This window comes from Phyllobates terribilis, unplaced genomic scaffold, assembly GCF_046119375.1.
Source record: "Phyllobates terribilis strain yellow unplaced genomic scaffold, ASM4611937v1 Scaffold_65__1_contigs__length_7625178, whole genome shotgun sequence".
Lineage (NCBI taxonomy): Eukaryota > Metazoa > Chordata > Amphibia > Anura > Dendrobatidae > Phyllobates > Phyllobates terribilis.
This window is the reverse complement of record NW_027362825.1, coordinates 3,832,851-3,852,664: the sequence shown is the minus strand read 5'-3', so window position 1 is coordinate 3,852,664 and position 19,814 is coordinate 3,832,851.

The window sequence follows — 19,814 nt, the reverse complement described above, 5'->3', positions numbered from 1 at the left end:
GGTGATGATGACGAGGTTGCAGATCCCACTTACTGTCAACCCACAGTCAGCCAGCCGATGAGGTCAGCAGAGGAGGTGGAGGAGGATGATAGTGACGACGAGGTCAGGTTGCGCCTTCCTGGACAGAGACGTAGTACTGGAAGCACGTCAACAACTGCATCCTCAAACACAGCTCTGCCTCTGATCACAAGTCATGGTGGCTCTTCAGGTCGCATGGGTGCTAAGCCTTGCATAGCCTGGGCATTTTTTAGATCGATAAGGATGACCCAACTCATGTTATCTGTAACATTTGTCACCAAAAGCTAAGTAGAGGCCAAAAAATCCATAGTTTGAGTACTTCATGCATGAACCGTCACATGGATATGAAGCATAAGTTGCAGTGGGAAGCTCACTGTGCTACAATGCGACCTAGCGGGCCGGGCCAACCAAAGTCTGCCCCATCTTGTGCATCCCGGCCTCTTCATCCTCTGTGACTGGGGGGACAGCAGTCACACCTGTTTTGGGACACATACGTGCCACCTCTTTACCCGCAACAGCCAGCATGATTGGCAGGTCATCATTTTATTATGGAGGTGGAAACACCAGCTGGTGTTGAGCGCTCTCCGACATCGAGAGCACCACCTTTGGATCAAGGCAACCTAACATGTCCGCCTGAATCTTCCTCACAGACCGGCAGTTTGCCGAGGACACCCTTCTCAACCCCGTCTAAGCACAACAGCCAGCCCTCGGTCCCTCAGATGTGGACAAGTAAAAGACCATTTCCTCCTAGCCATGAGAAAACTAAGAGGTTGAATTTCACCATCTGCAAGCTCTTGGCTACATAAATGCTGCCTTTCCACCTGGTGGACACAGAGGATTTTTGAGACCTTATGTCCGTCGCAGTGCCCCAGTACCAGATGCCCAGTAGGCAGTACTTCTCAAAGAAAGGTGTGCCTGCGTTACACCAGCATGTCGCACACAACATCACCGCTTCTTTGAGAAACTTTGTGTGTGACAGGGTGCATTTCACCACAGACACTTTGAGGAATAGGCATGGACAGGGGCGTTACATGTCGCTGACTGGGCACTGGGTAACTATTGTGACAGCAGGACAAGGGGCTGCTGTCCAAGTCTTGCCGTCCCCACGAGTTGTACATCAATCCTCTTTATCTAGAAGCTCCTCCACTGCTTCTGCCTCCTCAACCTCCTCTCGGTCCTCCACCTGCACCCAAAGCCTGTCTGGTATTGCCACCCGCTTTCTAACTGCGCAGAAGGAATCCTGCACACCTCTTTACTATGCTGGCAGCAGGGCTCCACGTCATCAGGCGGTGTTTACTTTGAAATGTCTGGGAAATGTGAGTCACACAGCTGAGGAGTTGTGGTCAGATCTGGAGACCCAGTTTCATGAATGGTTGTCTCCACTGGACCTGCAACCAGGTAAGGCCGTGTGCGACAATGCTGCAAACCTGGGTGCGGCCCTTCGCCGGGGAAATGTCACACATGTGCCTTGCATGGCTCACGTGTTGAACCTGGTTTTCCAGCAATTTTTAGCCCACTATCCCGGACTAGATGGCCTTCTGCAGAGGGCACGGTCGCTGTGTGCTCACTTCCGCCATTCGCATCCCGCAGCTCAATGACTTACATCACTACAGAAGTGGTTGAGCCTGCCACTTCTCCGGCTAAAATGCGATGTGCCTACCCAGTGGAATTCAACTCAGCACATGTTGCTGCGACTGTGGCAGTACCGACAAGCCCTGGTGCAATACGTTCTGACGTATAGCCTGGGCCAACGGGATCCAGAGGTGGGGCAAATCACGCTGGAGGAGTGGTCTCAGATCAGGGACCTATGCACCCTTCTGCAAAGTTTTGAAATGGCGACGAAGATGTTTAGTGCTGACGATGACATTATCAGCATGACTATTCCGGTGATTTACATGCTGGAGCACATGTTAAACAGAATTCGGAGTCAGGTGGTGCGTCAAGAGGAGGTGGAGGAAGTAGAGGAGGAGGAGTTGTATGCAGAAGGGCTAACATCTGCAAGGTCCAGACGGTCGGCAGCTCCAAGGCGGCAGGCATGTGAGGGTGGGGGAGATGGATTTACCAGGGCGCATGTTAGCAGCCAAACTAGTGAGGAAGGTGCAGGAACCCAGGAAGAAGTGGAGGACGAACTGATGGAAGACTCATCAGATGAGAGAGACCTTGATCACATTTCTGTTGTGCGAGGTTGGGGGGAGAGGGCAGAGGAAGGAAGCATGATTGTTACCTCGCCACCAACACAACAGGGACTTGGTGCTCCTGGATGCGCAAGACATATGAGTGCCTTCTGGCTGCACTACCTGCAACATGACCCTCGAATTGTCAGAATTCGAAATAATCCTGACTACTGGGTTGCCACACTGTTAGATCCCCGGTACAAAAGTAAATTTGCCAAAATAATTCCTGCCATAGAAAGGGATTCACGCATGCAGGAGTATCAGCAGAGACTGTTGCAGAATCTTACATTTGCTTTTCCACAAAACACCAGTGGTGCACGTAGTGAATCTCACAGTTCTAACTTGCCAACGGTGGGACTGTCAAGTGTTCAGCACTCAAACCGTAACAGAAACACAGAATCTGCTGGTAACAGCAATTTTGAGGAATCATTTCACAGCTTTTTTAGCCCACCCTTTGCAAGGCCACAAGAGACAAGAAGTCTGACACATAGTCAATGCCTAGAGACGATGGTACAGGAGTATCTCCAAGTAAACATCGAAGCCATGACTGTGTCACTGGACCCTTGCTCTTTTTGGGCTTCCAATCTGGATAAATGGCCGGAGCTCGCCACTTACGCCTTGGAGATCTTGTCATGCCCCGCAGCCAGCGTTCTCTCTGAACATGTGTTCAGCGCTGCTGGTGGTGTGCTGACAGATAAGCGCACGCGTCTGTCCACTGAGTATGTAGACAGACTCACGTTCATAAAGATGAACAAATCATGGATCCGCAAGGACTTTTATACCCCTGTGTCATCCTGGGTAGAGTAAAGGCTTGAGGATTTCGTAAAATCACCTCACCAACCGTTTTAAGCTTTCAAATTACTAATAATTTTTAGCTGCATCTTGTCTGGAAAATAATTTTGGGCCTGTAGCAGTGTGCTGTACTCATTCTATTATGCCATCTATACTAAGCTCCACCAGCTTGCAAATTACTAATAATTTTTAGCTGCATCTTGTCTGGAAAATAATTTTGGTCCTGTAGCAGTGTGCGGTACTCATTCTATTATGCCATCTATACTAAGCTCCACCAACTTGCAAATTACTAATAATTTTTAGCTGCATCTTGTCTGGAAAATAATTTTGGGCATAGTAGCAGTGTGTGGTACTCATTCTAACCAATCGTTTTAAGCAACTCTGTGGTAATTGATGCCACTTAAGTGGTGTCTGTGCCACAAATTTTTGGTAAAAATGGAGACTCTTTTTGGAGTCCCCTTGCTTTGTTTTACGTGACGTTACCATCGTCAATTAACCGTATGAAAATACATACGCTATGGCTTCGGGTAACACAGATGGTTGAGTCTGAAGAGGTATTTACTCAGAGGTCTGCTCCAAAGCTTCAGTGTCTGGTAGTCAGTGTAGTAACCCAGCTGCGAAGCAAGCTGCACCGCCTGTGTATCTAATAATGATTTTTAAATGCATATAGCCTAGGCAGACTGTGGGGACCCTAACCAAACCTAGACGCTCAGCCCCATAACGCCCCCCTTTCATTGACAATACAATCATGTAACTCTTACAACTTAATGGGTGAGGATCGGTCACAGCTTTATTAACTCTTTATACTCATTCCATTAGAAATGCATTTTATTTCTAAAATAATTTAGCATGTTGTAGCATGCCCTGTGTCTCTAGTCTCCACAACGGCAAGTTGGCCAACAAGTGTAACTCTCCAACATGTCCTTTCTATTTCCAGGCCACGGAGGATCCTGCTTACTCGTATGCAGGAATCCGACCCCCATCCATCACTCTTAACGCTTGTTCCACTCCGTCCTGGAGTCCTGACAGTAATATGTCCAGTCCAATATCCATTAAGTGAACACAGTCGGGCCGTATGAGGCCTGCTTTATCTCCTTCCAGTTGTTGGTGTCGTATCACTTCACAGCCTCTGTCTCTTATAAATTTTGCCATCCGAATATTTATTACCTGCCTTGTCCGTTCGATCGCCGTGATGTCTCACGCATCTTGCCATACCGTTCTCGGCACAATCTCTGACCATATTATAGTTAGTTTTGTGAAAATTTCTCTGAAGCGCTCAGTGTCTAGTTTCATTATGGCCATTAGTTATGCGCTCTTGTGATAAGCTATGTCGTTTCCCCCAGCCTGTATAACTAAGATGACTGGACCTCTTGCCTCTCTCCCTATCTTGATTACCTCCATTAGTACCTGTGGCCATCGCAGGCCTCTATTACCTCTCCAGTTCAAATATGTGTTATGAAACTCCAATTTCCTCCCGCCTGGGCGGACTTTCACCCTACTTTCTGCACAATATATATACGAGTTCTTAATCATTGCATAGCAAAAAAACAGCAAGGAAGTGGTATTTATATGTCATGTCCTGCTATGTACCTGTTCAAGGTTGAGTTAATCAGAAATTTAAACACACATACCATGTTAAAATCGTATAGCATAGAAACAATGCATATAAATGTAAATAATCCAAAAGAAAAAGAAAAGAAGAAAAAAGGAACATATATATAATAATAATCTATAAATGATCACTCATAATGATACATCAAATCATGTCTGATGTTTAAACCCGCTGGTACACGTGTATTTAAAGTATAAATCCACCAACTTTCTCTATTAAGGAGCTTTCTCCTATAATCATCCACCAAATCTCCACCAATCGCCACGGCCCACGGAGGGGCCACCACAGTCAGTGAATCCTTCTTTATTTAGTATAGAGTCTACCAATACTTTGGGCGTATTAGCCCAGCTGCGAAGCAAGCTGCACCGCCTGTGTATCTAATGAGAATTTTTAACTGCATCTAGCCTAGGCAAACTGTGGGGACCCCCAACCAAACCCAGATGCTCTGCATCTAATGCAGCCAATCCTTTGATAGTATTGCTAGTAGCAGAGTCGCATGGGCTCTAAACATTGCATAGCCTGTGCATTTTTTCAGATCGCTAAGGATGACCCAACTAGTGTTATCTGTAACATTTGTCACCAAAAGCTAAGTAGAGGCCAAAAAATACATAGTTTGAGTACTTCATGCATGAACCGTCACATGGATATGAAGCATAAGTTGCAGTGCGAAGCTCACTGTGCTACAATGCGGCCTAGCGGGCCGGGACAGCCACCATGTGTCATCCTGGGGAGACTAAAAGCTACTGCGTAGTCTTTTTCAAAAATTTGAGGGAATTACCACAGGAATGGTTTTGAAGAGGTATAAGAGTTTAGGTAGGACGTTCATTTTTAGTATACTTATTCTGCCGAACCAGGAAAAATCCTTCACCGTCCAAGAAGTAAGATCTTTATGGAGTTGTTCAATAAAGGGCCCAAAATTAAGATAAAATAGACGGGAGAGGTCTCTATGAATATGAATTCCTAAGTATTTGATACTCTGTGAGGGCCAAGCAAAGGGAATTTTGGACTGGATAGAATCCTGCATGGATTTGGGGAGGGAGACATCGAGGGCCTCAGACTTCGCTGCATTGATTTTAAAATTTGACCATGTAACAAAGTGATCTATTTCAGCCATAACAGCAGGGATGGATATATGTGATTGAGTGAAATATACTAGGACATCATCAGCAAATGCAGAGCACTTGTACTCGGTGCCTCCCACCTCAATCCACCTTATATTGGGGTTATCGCGAATTGATGAGAGCAGGTGCTCCATCACTAGGATGTATAAGAGAGGGGACAGAGGACATCCCTGCCTTGTCCCATTGGTGATTATGAAAGGTGATGAAAATGTTCCATTTATCTTCAGCCTAGCTGACGGATTGCGATACAGGGCCATGATTTTGGCTATAAAAGGGTCCCCTAGAGCCCTACCCCAAGCTTTTTAAGAGAATAATATATGGCGTGACAGGAGACTCTATGGAATGCTTTCTCAGCATCCAACAAGAGTATCTAATTACAAATTTTTAACTGCATCTAGCCCAGACAATACTTTGGGCCTAGTAGCAGTGTCTGCTAGTCAGCGGAGTAGCCACCGCCTGCAGATCTAATTACAAATTTTTAACTGCATCTAGCCCAGGAAATACTTTGGACCTAGTAGCAGTGTCTGCTAGTCAGCGGATTATCCCACCTGTTAAGCAAGCTACACCACCTGTAGTATGGACACTTAATTTTTTCAAAGGAAATGCTTCGGGCCCCCGGGACACTCAGTGAAGAGCATCGGGGAGGCACCCCAAGGCACAGGGGCTGGGACTGGTGGTAGGACGCCTTGAGGTGGACCACCAAGCTCGATCCTTATAAAAGCTTTTAACTGCAGCAGCTTTAGTGGACGCTACTGGAGCTGGAATTCATGCAGCTGCTGGCATCAGACTTGCCCTCCAATAGATCCTTGTAAAAGGATTTAAAGTGTACTCATTCAAATTACAGAGACAATTGAAATTAAAAAGCTTAGACCTGCCTCCACCGCAGGGGGGGCTCGCTCGACCCACCAGCGGACAGGCACCAGTATTGGGAGAGGGGGGCTGGCCGTCAGGGTCCACCGCAGCTCTGGCACAAACCCGGCGACACGGAGGTCGCACGGGCAGGAACGGACTGGCCGTGTCGCCTTCGCACTTTTTTGATTTTAGAAGGGCATGACATGCCTATATCTGTGTCTCCCCCTCCTTTTACTCCTCCACCTCTTTTCTTTTCGCATGACTATATGTACTTGTCACTTTTCCATGTGTTAGTTGTGTCTTCTGAGCAGTTTGTCAGCTTTTGGACACCTTTGAAGGTGTTTTCTTTGTGTTTCTATGTGTTTTTGTTTGCCTGCCATTGATTTTAACATTGTTCAACGGTGTTCGACGAACAGTTCGACGAACAGTTCGACAAACAGTTCGGCGAACATACAGGTGTTCGACGAACCGAACCAAATTCGAACACTACGGGGGTGGCTCAACTCTACTTGGCAGCTTCACGCTTGATTTTCCTCAATTCATGGACAGTTATTTTGCGCCTTTTTTGGCCAACACGCTTGTTGTGACCCTGTTGGCTATTTGTAGTGTTGAGTGAGCACTAAAATGCTCGGGTGCTCGAAGCTCGGGACGAGCTCACCGTGATACTCGGGTGCTCGACCCGAGCAACGAGCCCAATGTTAGTCTATTGGAGACCCGAGCATTTTTGCGGTGGCTCCTCCGGAAGTCTGTAGAAAGCCTAAAAAGTGCCCAAAACGATAGTGACAGTGCTCACATAACATGGGGACAGCATGGGGATCGCCCCAGGAAGCATTTCTGACCCCCAGGTCACTGCTGTCAACAACATGGTCAGAGGTATTAAGCCACTTTTACGGGCTCACAATAAAAGAATCAGAAACTAAACTGAAACTGTTTTCCTGTGAAATATGTTAAGGAACATCCTTTCCAAGGTAAAGACTTGTGTATAAGGTAAAATAAAAAACCAAAAACAAAAATACTCCTCCACACCTTGGGCTATGCTCACAAGTAGCATTTTTTATGCGTTTTTGCACTTTGGTATTGCTTTCAACCGTGACAAATGCATTCACCGGGAAATGTCATTTTAACATTTTACAACCTTATCTGGCCAAGTGCTGTGTGACACATGCATACAGTGCTGAAATGACATGGGAACAGCATGGGGAAGACCCCTGGAAGCATCTATGACACCCAGGTCACTGCCTAAAAGTGTGCCCATCAGAAGTGATCCTTGCCGCATCAGAAGATGCAGACTTTCAACTATCCCCGTGCAAGTCCTTGTCCCAGGGCAGTGTTCAATTGTACCTCCCCCATTCCTTGCAATGCAAGTGCAAGTATGCAGCCTGCCACCCACCCACCCCCAGGCTGCAATACCATACTGCTTGCTTGCTTGCTTGCACTTGAAATTGGGCCTTTTAGGCGTGTGGAGGCGGAATCTGGCCACCACGTCATGGCTGCGTCGGCGGCCTGGTATCCATACTCAGTCCCCAGCAGCCCAGCGGCCGGGTGTCCACGCTTGGTCCCCAGCCGCCAGGGGGCAGCCGGGTGTCCATAAACGGTCCCCAGCCGCCCCTATTTGTCCCGGTAACTTTCCCCACACTTTTCTTAGCTTGGCCTGCTTTAGGGCAGCATTGGCCGACCCCACTAGACAACCAGACTCCTCCGATCGGCCTTGGCCTCTCCATCAGGGAAGTTGAGAGTGCCAAGGTGAGGAGCATGATGATGATAGAAGTTAGCATATGCTTTGTTTTCTTGGAATGCAAGCGTAAGTGTGTAGCCTGCTACCCACCCACCCTCAGGCTGCAATACCATACTGTTAGCTTGCGTGCACTTGAAATTGGGCCTTTTATGCATGTGGAGGCGGAATCTGGCCAGCACATCATGGCTGCGTCGGCGGCCTGGTATCCATACTCCGTCCCCAGCCGCCCGGCGGCCTGGTGTCCATAAACGGTCCCCAGCCACCCCTATTTGTCCCGGTAACCTTCCCACACTTTTCTTAGCTTGGCCTACTTTAGGGCAGCATTGGCCGAGCCCACCAGACAATCAGACTCCTCCGATGGTCCCTGGCTTCTCCATCAGGGGAGTTGAGAGTCCCAAGGTGAGGAGCATGATGATGATAGAAGTTAGCATCTGCTTTGTTTTCTTGGAATGCTAGCGTAAGTGTGCAGCCTGCCACCCACCCACCCCCAGGCTGCAATACCATACTGCTAGCTTGCTTGCGCTTGAAATTGGGCCTTTTACGTATGTGGAGGCGGAATATGGCCTCCACGTCATCGCTGCGTCGGCGGCCTGGTATCCATACTCAGTCCCCAGCCGCCCGGCGGCTGGGTGTCCACGCTTGGTCCCCAGCCGCCAGGGGGCGGCCGGGTGTCCATACTCGGTCCACAGCCGCCTGGGGGCAGCCGAGTGTCCATAAACGGTCCCCAGCTGCCCCTATTTGAAGAACAGCCTAACCACAAACACGTGGACAAGTGAATGTGGCCAGGAATGGTCCATCTCACGCCTTCACACTGGGTTAAAATTGTGGAAGCCGGGACACAGTTGAACACTGGGATGCAACACGTCCTCCAGACATAGAGGATTGCGGGTCCTGGGTCAATCAGGCTTCAATACAAAGTTCAGAATGTAGACAGCAGCAGTGGTCGGCCTCCTACCCAACAAGTAAATTATTCATGATCATGAGGCCATCCATCTCCTCAGCTTTCTGTTCCTTGGAATGCAAGCGCATGTATGTGTAGCACCCTGAGGATTCGGCTGCTACAGGGGTATTGCACCTCAACCCAGAGGTGTGATATTCCACTCCCGGGCAAGGATGGAGAATGGAACTGAGCTCGGTAGGCTGCATGCACTACACACATCCCATTTCCGGGGAACAGGCCGACGGTACTCCCACTTAGAAATGTGCAGGTACGACCGAGTCTGTTCCTGGCTGGAGTGGGAGGGGGGTGGTACATCCCATGTAGTGTAGGGGCAGATAGGGGGAGCAGCCTGGGTAAAGATAGGAGCTCATTGGGTGCTGGTCACCTGAGCTCACACATAGAGGGTGTATATAAGGTGGGCACCAACTAAGATCAGGGTCAGATGCAGAGGACAAGTCAGATGCAGAGGATCAGATACAGAGAGTCAGCTGCAGAGAACAAGTCAGGAGCAGAGGAGAGAAGAAAGACAAAGACCCAGAGTGAGAGAGGAGAAAAGAGAGAGACCCAGAGCACAGAAGAGAAGGACTCTGAGATCCCAACTAAAAGCACCGGGTGAAGAGTCGGCATCAGGGTACCGGAACCCAAGCTGGTGGGGGTAAAAACATTCCCCAGCCAGAGACCGGAGACCGTGGGCAGCGTCTGCCACGGTCACCCATCACATCCACCCCGAAGGCACACCACATGAAGGGTCAGGGAACCCAGGGCCAAGGGTGTCCCAACAGAAGGCCCGAGGGAGCTGGACCTAGGTGGATTACTGGTGGGGACGGCCAGAGAACGGGACAGAAAGAGAGCTCAGGGCCACGCTCCGGACTTGTTTGGGGGTTGGCTGGATCCAGGACCTGGTGGACGCAGCACGGCTCGGGTGGTCACTAGCAGCTGGAGTGACCAGTACAACATCTGCAGTAAGTAAATACCCTTAACTGCACAACCCGACTCTGTCTTCACTGCCGTCTGCACTACACCACCACAACCCCCATCCTCTGCACCTGTCCCCTCTGAGGCTATACCCCTCCCGTTGGGGGTTATCCCACCAAGCTGCGCACCCACCATCAGCCTCAGCGGACCCTGCTGCAGCGGCGGCCACAGTGACCGCATCCCAACGGGTGGCGTAGTCGACACAAAAGAACTCTTAATAACATCTGTAGGACTGCCACATAACACTGAGCTTGACGCCCTGGGCACGGGCCGGGTCACAACCGCTCGGAGACTACAAACCCCCCATCTGATCCGGTGCCGGGTATTCCCCTCAAAAAGGAATATGTCCCAGGGGCCGCGTCATATGTAGTAGGCTAGGCCTTAGGTGGTCAGCGTTTTGGTGCATATCCTACCTCCTCCGAGGATTGCTGGATGTTTTCTTGCTACTATCCCAGTTCTATGACTCCTGTTAAAACAAAGCTTCAGGTGATGAATGATGGATGTGGTGATGGCAAAGGAGAAAGAGCAGGAGGAACAGGGACCATTCACATCAATATCAGGCCAGTCAACCACACATGTCTTGTAAGATATGTTTCTGTACCAAAAGGAGCGGTTCGGCTACACAGTTATAGGGCATACAGTGAGTGCAATGCCTACCAAAAATTTCGAGGCACTCCAATGCCCCTTGGAAGTGACATGGAGGTCAGAGGGCCTTAACTAAACCGTTTTTTTCCATTTATAGCAACTGGGTCTCCTGTACACTGTTGGCCTAAGCATTGAATGGAAGGCTTTCCAAAAATTATGAGGAACTGCAATGCCCCTTGAAACAAACGTGGATTACAGCATACTAAAAACCTTCTACCCATTATTGGGGAGTGGGTCTCCCTTAGTTTTCGCCTTTGCATTGAAAAGCAAAAGCTGACTAAAATTAGGAAGAAATGCAATGCACGTTGGAAGAGTCGTGGAGGTTAGAGGTAATTAAAAACATTTCAATGACCGTTGGAAGAGCTGTGGAGTTCAGAGGTGTTTAATAAGATGGAAGAGCGGTGGAGGTCGCAGTAGCTTAACAAGACGGTTTTAATGCCCCTTGGAAGAGAAGTGGAGGTCACAGTGGAATAAAAAGACAATATCGATGTGCCTTGGAAGAGTGGTGGAGGTCGCAGTGGAATAAAAAGACAATATCAATGCCCCTTGGAAGAGTGGTGGAGGTTGCAGTGGAATAAAAAGACAATATCAATGCCCCTTGGAAGAGTGATGGAGGTCGCAGTAGCTTAACAAGACGGTTTTAATGCCCCTTGGAAAAGTGGTGGAGGTTGCAGTAGCTTAACAAGACGGTTTTAATGCCCCTTGGAAAAGTGGTGGAGGTCGCAGCAGCTTAACAAGACAATTTAAATGCCCCTTGGAAGAGCGGTGGAGGTCGCAGTAGCTTAACAAGACGATTTAAATGCCCCTTAGAAGAGACGTGGAGGTCACAGTGGAATAAAAAGACAATATCAATGCCCGTTGGAAGAGTCGTGGAGGTTAGAGGTAATTAAAAACATTTCAATGACCGTTGGAAGAGCTGTGGAGTTCAGAGGTGTTTAATAAGATGGAAGAGCGGTGGAGGTCGCAGTAGCTTAACAAAACGGTTTTAATGCCCCTTGGAAGAGAAGTGGAGGTCACAGTGGAATAAAAAGACAATATCGATGTGCCTTGGAAGAGTGGTGGAGGTCGTAGTGGAATAAAAAGACAATATCAATGCCCCTTGGAAGAGTGGTGGAGGTTGCAGTAGAATAAAAAGACAATATCAATGCCCCTTGGAAGAGTGGTGGAGGTCGCAGTGGAATAAAAAGACAATATCAATGCCCCTTGGAAGAGTGATGGAGGTCGCAGTAGCTTAACAAGACGGTTTTAATGCCCCTTGGAAAAGTGGTGGAGGTTGCAGTAGCTTAACAAGACGGTTTTAATGCCCCTTGGAAAAGTGGTGGAGGTTGCAGCAGCTTAACAAGACAATTTAAATGCCCCTTGGAAGAGCGGTGGAGGTCGCAGTAGCTTAACAAGACGATTTAAATGCCCCTTGGAAGAGACGTGGAGGTCACAGTGGAATAAAAAGACAATATCAATGCCCGTTGGAAGAGTCGTGGAGGTTAGAGGTAATTAAAAACATTTCAATGACCGTTGGAAGAGCTGTGGAGTTCAGAGGTGTTTAATAAGATGGAAGAGCGGTGGAGGTCGCAGTAGCTTAACAAAACGGTTTTAATGCCCCTTGGAAGAGAAGTGGAGGTCACAGTGGAATAAAAAGACAATATCGATGTGCCTTGGAAGAGTGGTGGAGGTCGTAGTGGAATAAAAAGACAATATCAATGCCCCTTGGAAGAGTGGTGGAGGTTGCAGTAGAATAAAAAGACAATATCAATGCCCCTTGGAAGAGTGGTGGAGGTCGCAGTGGAATAAAAAGACAATATCAATGCCCCTTGGAAGAGTGATGGAGGTCGCAGTAGCTTAACAAGACGGTTTTAATGCCCCTTGGAAAAGTGGTGGAGGTTGCAGTAGCTTAACAAGACGGTTTTAATGCCCCTTGGAAAAGTGGTGGAGGTTGCAGCAGCTTAACAAGACAATTTAAATGCCCCTTAGAAGAGCGGTGGAGGTCGCAGTAGCTTAACAAGACGATTTAAATGCCCCTTGGAAGAGATGTGGAGGTCACAGTGGAATAAAAAGACAATATCAATGCCCCTTGGAAGTGGTGGAGGTCGCAGTAGCTTAACAAGATGGTTTTAATGCCATTTGGAAAAGTGGTGGAGATCGCAGTAGCTTAACAAGACAGTTAAAATGCCCCTTGGAAGAGTGTTGGAGGTCGCAGTGGAATGAAAAGACAATATCAATGCCCCTTGGAAGAGCGGTGGAGGTCACAGTTAGAGATGAGCGGTGTTCAAATCGTACTGTTCGCCAATCTCAAATTCGAGCTGTTTTGGGCGGTGTTCGAGCCGTTCGGCGAACACGAACGATTTGAAAAAAATTTGGCTGTTCGAGTTTATGTTCGATAACTGTTCGTGCACTAAAATCCTAACTGGATTTTTTCTCAGTAATGCTGAAAATTAATGTTAATACACAGTGTGAGTGTACAGCGGGGCGGGGGGGAGGGGCAGGGGATGGATCTCTGCAGAAATAATGAAGATCTCCATTTTTTTTTCTCTTTCCCGCATTTACAGTGGGGAGGTGCAATCTGTCAGCCTATCAGCAGCGCACACACGGTGCAAACTGCTTTTTTTCACACAAGCAAGGGCATGTGTCATTGGCAGTGTATGTCACATGTCCTTGCCCTATAAGACCCAGCCATTTTCCACGTAGCCACCATTTTCTCACTGCTGCAGCAGCGTGTTAGACGGCACTGCTGTTGCTGTGTGCGCTATACTTTCAGTGTGAATTTCAAGCCAATTTTCGCACAAATCTACAGATAGCTTGGGAGTAGGGAATAGTTGTGATTGCAGTCCTTTTGAGGACTAGGTTACATCATTTCCTACGACTTTTATCAGGCAGGTCTGTGCTCTTAAATAGATAGGTTGGGAGTAGGGACTAATTGTAATTGCAGTCTTTTTGAGGGCTAGGTTACATCAGTTTCTATCACTTTTTGCCAGGCAGGTCTGTGCCAGTGCTGTGCAAGTTTTTTTCACAGCATTTGGCTAAATCTAGCTAAGCAAATCCTTTTTTGCCTCTTGGAGTGTGTATTAGTCAGTGGAGTAGACTATCTGTGTTGCAAGCTACACAACCTGTGTATAGAATACAATTTTTTTCACAGCACCTAGGCAACTAAAACCTTTTGTGCATAGCATCATTCTATTAGTCCATCTATATTAACCTCCACCAGGTTGCAAATTAAAAATATTTTTTATCTGCATCTAGCTCTGAAAAAATATTTTGGGCTTGTAGCAGTGTGTGGGACTTGTTCTATTAGTCCATCTATACTAACGTCCACCAGGTTGCAAATTAAAAATAATTTTTATCTGCATCTAGCTCTGAAAAAATATTTGGGCTTGTAGCAGTGTGTGGGACTTGTTCTATTAGTCCATCTATACTAACCCCCAACAGGCTGCAAATTAAAAATAATTTTTTGTCTGCATCTAGCTCTGAAAAAATATTTGGGCTTGTAGCAGTGTGTGGGACTTGTTCTATTAGTCCATCTATACTAACCTCCAACAGGTTGCAAATTAAAAATAATTTTTATGTGCATCTAGCTCTGAAAAAACATTTGGGCTTGTAGCAGTGTGTGGTACTTGTTCTATTAGTCCATCTATACTAACCTCCACCAGGTTTCAAATTACAAATAATTTTTATCTGCATCTAGCTCTGAAAAAATATTTGGGCTTGTAGCAGTGTGTGGGACTTGTTCTATTAGTCCATCTATACTAACCTCCACCAGGTTGCAAATTACAAATAATTTTTATCTGCATCTAGCTCTGAAAAAATATTTGGGCTTGTAGCAGTGTGTGGGACTTGTTCTATTATTCCATCTATACTAACCTCCACCAGGTTGCAAATTAAAAATAATTTTTATGTGCATCTAGCTCTGAAAAAATATTTCGGCTTGTAGCAGTGTGTGGGACTTGTTCTATTAGTCCATCTATACTAACTTATACCAGGTTGCAAATTAAAAATAATTTTTATCTGCATCTAGCTCTGAAAAAATATTTGGGCTTGTAGCAGTGTGTGGGACTTGTTCTATTAGTCCATCTATACTAACCTCTACCAGGTTGCAAATTGAAATAATTTTTATCTGCATCTAGCTCTAAAAAAATATTTGGACTTGTAGCAGTGTGTGGGACTTGTTCTTTTAGTCCATCTATACTAACCTCCACCAGGTTGCAAATTAAAAATAATTTTTATCTGCATCTAGCTCTGAAAAAATATTTTGGCTTGTAGTAGTGTGTGGTACTCAATGTATTAGCCCATCTATACCAAGCTCCACCAGCTTTGAAATTAATAATAATTTTTAGCTGCATCTATCCCTGAAAATAATTTTTCTTCCCAATAGTGGTAGCAATAGAAGTATGGGGCGCGCTCCTGGCTAACAAAAATATACGCTTCATAACAAAAAACACAAGCCTAGCGCGCTGCATTAATAAGATGGCATCATCGTCTCTCCCAGTGCTAGGCCTACTACGCCGCCTAGCATTCCTGTGCCTAAAACCCAATGTATGGGTCCGCGCTAGCCACGATGCTGAGGGGTCTAAAGCTGCTGCTAACGCTTTATCACAATTCAATTGGCAGATTTTCACAGAGCTCCTCCCCAACGCCCACCCATCGGGCAACAGTTGCCCACCCTCCCTATGGGATCTTGTGGCGAACAGTTGATGCCATTAATCAGAGCGTCAGTTGCCCCGTCGACGTGACAAGCATACGGTAAGGCATGGGAAGAGTGGACACGACTAGTAGCAGGCAGACGGGTTGACCAATGTGAACAAGCCAGATCACAAGTCACCATAGAATTTCTCCACCAGCTAATGATGAGGGGCATATCAGGGGCGTCAGCCCAGCGGTGTCTGACCGGAGTAGCACTTCACTTCCAACTACTGAATTGAGACTGATGTGACAAAGAGATTCATCATCAGACAATCCATAAAAGGGTGGAAAAGGGGTCAGCCAAGTCAGGAGTGTAGACGTCCCGTCCCGTGTCACTAAAACTGATTTCTCACATCATATCCCTAACACCATTAACATGCCACTCACAATTTGAAGCAACACTACTGTCTACTGAATTTGCGATTGCCTTCTTCGGGGCGCTATACATAAGCGAATTAGTCCCTCAATCCAAAATTACCAGCAGTGGAGGCTTATTACACCAGGACGTCGTCATAGCCAATAATGCAATAAGATTACGCATACGCCAATCAAAAACGGTTCCAGCGGGCAGGGACACTTGGGTACTTCTACAACCCACAAACGGTACACTGAGTCGGGTAACAATAGTCAAAACATATATAACCATGAGATCACAAATTAATTTCTTCCTATCACACATTGATGGAACGCCATTATCAAGATACCAGTTCCAAGCTATATTTAATAAATGCATAACATCGGCAGGGAACCACCACAAAGATTACGGGACACACTCATTCCGCATAGGCGTGTCCACGGAAGCAGCAAGAGCAGGACTGTCAGAAACGGAAGTTCAGAGGATAGGGAGATGGCGATCCACGTGTTTGGCGAGATACATAAGACCAGACTTGTTATCTTAACTAGTGTTGAGCCACCCCCGTAGTGTTCGAGTTCGGTTCGGTTGGTCGAACACCCGTGTGTTCGCCGAACTGTTCGTCGAACACCTTCGAACACCGTTAAAACCAATGGCAGGCAAACAAAAACACATAGAAACACATAGAAAACACCTTCAAAGGTGTCCAAAAGCTGACAAACTGCTCAGAAGACACAACTAACACATGGAAAAGTGACAAGTACATATAGTCATGCGAAAAGAAAAGAGGTGGAGGAGTAAAAGGAGGGGGAGACACAGATATAGGCATGTCATGCCCTTCTAAAATCCAAAAAGTGAGAAGCCGACACGTTCAGTCCGCTCCTGCCCGTGCCACCTCCGTGTCGCCGGGTTTGTTCCAGAGCCGCAGAGAACCCTGATGGCCAGCCCCCCTCTCCCAATACTGGTGCCTGTCCGCTGGTGGGTCGAGCGAGCCCCCCTGTGGTGGAGGCAGCTCTAAGCTTTTTAATTTAAATTGTCCCTCTAATTTGAATGAATACACTTTAAATCCATTTACAAGGATCTATTGGAGGGCAAGTCTCATGCCAGCAGACGCGTAATTCCAGCTCCAGTAGCGTCCACTAAAGCTGCTGCAGTTAAAAAGCTTTTATGAGGATCGAGCTCGGCTGTCCACCGCAAGGCATCCTACTGCCAGTCCCAGCCCCTATGCCTTGGGGTGCCTCCTTATGCTCTTCACTGAGTATCCCGTGGTCCCGAAGCATTTACTTTGAAAAAATTAAGTGTCCAAACTACAGGTGGTGTAGCTTGCTTAACAGCCGGGATAATCCGCTGACTAGCAGACACTGCTACTAGGCACAAAGTATTTCCTGGGCTAGATGCAGTTAAAAATTTGTAATTAGATACTCTCGTTGGATGCTGAGAAAGCATTCCATAGAGTCTCCTGGCACGCCATATATGATTCTCTTAAAAAGCTTGGGGTAGGGGTCTAGGGGACCCTTTTATAGCCAAAATCACGGCCCTGTATCACAATACGTCACCTAGGCTGAAGATAAATGGAACTGTAGCACCCTGAGGGCTCGGTTGCTACAGAGGTATTGCACCTCACCCAGAGGTGTGATATCTCACTCTCAGGTAAGGATGGAGTGTGGATCAGGACCCGACACCTGCCTGCATTACACCACATTGCCGTGGGGCAGGGCGACCAATATGCCTCTGAGATGGGCACGACAGTCCCTGTCCCTGGCTGGAGTGGGGGGAGGGAACACTGAGGAAGGGGAACCCTGTAGTGCAGGAGCAGGGAGGAAGCAGTTCCTGGGTGCATTGAGAAGGGAGTATAAAAGGTGGGCACCATCTTAGTTCAGTGCAGAGAAGTCTGAGCAGAAGTGGCAGGGAGCAGGGGCTCTGCATGATCTCTGCTCCGGAGGCGGGCCTAGTAACAGAGGCCCAGGCCTGGAAGAGGGAGAAGGAAGGAAGAGGAGCGGAGAAGGCTCCAGGAATGAGGAATGAAGGGATCCCAGGGGTGCGGACGGGCGAGTCGCCACCGCACGCCCGAATCCACCTGCGTGGAGGGGTCAGGCCAAAGGGGGAGACCGGTCCCCGAAACTAGTGGAGGCAGGAAACGACCCTCAGCTAGAAACCGGAGGCTGTGATATTTTATGTGGCGCAGCCCCTCGCTACACCCGCTAGGAAGGCACCACATAGGGTCAGGGAAACTGGCGCCAAGTTTACCAAGAGGAGGCCCGAGGCAGCCGGACAGAAGGGTTGGTAAGAAAGGCCAGACAAAGGAAACACAAATGGGGTCCTGTGAAGCGCTCCAAAGTTATCTGTGAGTTGTCTGAGCCCCTCACCTGGTAATCACAGTACGACGTGGGCAGCCGTTACCTGCAGACGTGGTCTGGATAATAAGAACTGTGAGTAAAGGCCCTGGACTGCATCACTGACTCCGTGTCGTTACTGCTGCTGCCCTGCACCATCACCCCCACCCTCCGCATACACTGCCCTGAGGCTATACTCCTCCGGTGGGGAGTTATGCTACGCTCTGCTGCACCCACAACACCAGCCTCAGCGGTCTGCCCTGCAGCGGCGGTTCACTCTGACCGCAATCCACGGGTGGCGTAGTCGGACATTTAAACATCAAAACCACATAAATAGTTCCGCCACTGGTTTGACCACCCTGAGCCACGGAACCGGGTCGCCGCCACGAAGACTACAACCACCAGCATCCACCAAAAAGGGTCCGGCTCCGGGTGTCCCAAGGCCCAGGGGGTGCATCAGAACATTTTCATCACCTTTCACACTCACCAATGGGACAAGGCAGGGATGTCCTCTGTCCCCTCTCTTATACATCCTAGTGACGGAGCACCTGCTCTCATCAATTCGCCATAACCCCAATATTAGGTGGATTGAGGTGGGAGGCACCGAGTACAAGTGCTCTCTATTTGCTGATGATGTCCTATAATATATCACTCAATCACATATATCCATTAATGCTGTTATGGCTGAAATAGATCACTTTGTTACATGGTCAAATTTTAAAATCAATGCAGCGAAGTCTGAGGCCCTCGATGTCTCCCTCCCCAAATCCATATAGGATTCCATCCAGTCCAACTTTCCCTTTGCCTGGCCCTCACAGGGTATCAAATACTTAGGAATTCCTATTCATAGAGACCTCTCCCATCTATGTTATCTTAATTTTTTTTCCCTTTATTGAACAACTCCATACAGAACACGGTTGGCAAGTTAGAACTGTAAGATTCACTACGTGAACCACTGGTGTTTTGTGGAAAAGCACATGTACACTGTGTTCCAAATTATTATGCAAAAAGTGTTTAGGAGTGATAAGGGAAGAATTTGTTTGTTTGTCAGTTAAACTCATTGATGGTGATGTGTGTCAGGGCTCTTTATATCACTGTAAGCAATTGCAGACACCTGTGCTAATTAGTTTGGCAGGTGTGTCCAATGAAAGGCAAGACTACTTAAGAAGGCTGTCTCACATTATTAAGCAGCCTACATTTTCTGCCAAAATGGGAAAGAAAAAGGATGTGTCGGCTGCTGAGAAGCAACAAATTGTGGAGTGTTTAGGTCAAGGCATGACTATAATCAACATTGTGCGATGATCAGGATGAAGTGTCTTGGCAATCAAGAAGTATGTAGCTGATTCACAGTACACACGTGTGCGTGCTGATAAGGGCAAATTGAGGACTCTTTCCTACAGGCAATTACGTCAGGTTAAAAGAGCAGCGGCAAAAAAGCCTTGTCATAGCAGCAGACAAGTTTTTGAAGCTGCTGCTGCCTCCAACGTCCCCCGAACAACAAGATGCAGGGTCCTTCAGAGCTTTGCAGCTGTGCATACGCCATCCTGTCAACCTCCTCTATCCACTTCACACAAGCAGAAACGGCTCCAGTGGG